This window comes from Geospiza fortis, unplaced genomic scaffold (assembly GCF_000277835.1).
Source record: "Geospiza fortis unplaced genomic scaffold, GeoFor_1.0 scaffold4, whole genome shotgun sequence".
Taxonomy (NCBI): Eukaryota; Metazoa; Chordata; class Aves; order Passeriformes; family Thraupidae; genus Geospiza; species Geospiza fortis.
Window position 1 is genome coordinate 1034980 of NW_005054475.1, and position 1484 is coordinate 1036463.

Consider the following 1484-nt stretch of genomic DNA (forward strand, 5'->3'; position numbering starts at 1 on the left):
TTCCTCCTCCTCTTCCTCCTCTTCGTCCACCTCTTCTTCCTCTACCTCCTCCTCCTCTTCCTCCTCTTCCTCCTCCTCTTCCTCCTCATCATCCTCCTCCTGCTCTTCCTCATCCTCCTCCTCCTCCTGCTCTTCCTCCACCTCCTCTTCCTCCTCCTCTTCCTCCTCCTCTTCCTCATCCTCCTCCTCCTCTTCCTCCACCTCCTCCTTCTCCTCTTCCTCCTCCTGCTCTTCCTCATCCTCCTCCTCCTCCTGCTCTTCCTCCACCTCCTCCTCCTCCTCTTCCTCCTCTTCCTTCTCCTCTTCCTCCTCCTCTTCCTCCTCCTCCTCCTCCTCCTCATCCTGCACCTCATCCTCATCCTGGTCCTTGGCGGGGTTTGGAGCTGCTGGGTGGGATTTGTGGCTCCCTCTCCCCATTGGGGTTTTTGGGCAGCAGGATCCCTGGTTGCTCCCAGAGGATCTCGATGCAAACCAAGCCTTGAGGGCGGAATTCGGGAATCCCTCCCCCAGGATCTGCTGGGCTTGGATTTGGAGCTCCCACTCCATGTGTGGGGTCTCCAGGTTCCGGAGGAGGTTTCTGGGAGGTTCTGAAGGAGGTTTGGGAGCTTTTGGAAAAGCTTTGGGAGCTTTTGGAGGAGGTTTTGGGGAGGAGCTGGAGGAGGATTGGGGAGGTTCTGGAGGAGATTGGGAGCTTTTGGAGAAGGTTTTGGGAGGTTCTGGAGGAGGTTGGGGACCTTGTGGGGAGGTTCTGGGGCATGGTGGAGAAGATTTGGAGAAGTTCTTGAGAAAGTTTCTCGGGAGGTTCTGGACAAGTGAGAAAGTTTCTCGGGAGGTTCTGGACAAGGGTGGAGAAGGAGGTTGGGGACCTTGTGGGGAGGTTCTGGGGCATGGTGGAGAAGATTTGGAGAAGTTCTTGAGAAAGTTTCTCGGGAGGTTCTGGACAAGGTTTTGGGAGGTTCTAGAGAAGGTTTTGGGAGGTTCTGGAGAAGGTTGGGTACCTTCTGGAGACGTTCTGGGGAGTGGTGGAGAAGATTTGGAGAAGTTCTTGAGAAAGTTTTTCAGAGGTTCTGGAAGTGTTTTTTGGGAGGTTCTGGAGAAGGTTGGGTACCTTCTGGAGATGTTCTGGGGCGTGGTGGAGAAGATTTGGAGAAGTTCTTGAGAAAGTTTCTCGGGAGGTTCTGGAAGTGTTTTTCGGGAGGTTCTGGAGAAGGTTTTGGGAGGTTCTAGAGAAGGTTGGGGACCTTGTGGAGAGGTTCTGGGGCGTGGTGGAGAAGATTTGGAGAAGTTCTTGAGAAAGTTTCTCGGGAGGTTCTGGAAGTGTTTTTCGGGAGGTTCTGGAGAAGGTTTTGGGAGGTTCTGGAGAAGGTTGGGGACCTTGTGGAGAGGTTCTGGGGAGTAGTGGAGAAGATTTGGAGAAGTTCTTGAGAAAGTTTTTCAGAGGTTCTGGAAGTGTTTTTCGGGAGGTTCTGGAGAAGGTTTTGGGA

At 53.4% G+C, this 1484-nt stretch overlaps 1 protein-coding gene across 1 annotated transcript in view; it reads left to right on the plus strand.

The window, feature by feature from the left end:
- ARHGEF10L (Rho guanine nucleotide exchange factor 10 like) overlaps positions 1–1484 on the plus strand; it is a 48705-nt gene that overhangs the window by 20128 nt on the left and 27093 nt on the right. The window lies entirely within an intron of this gene.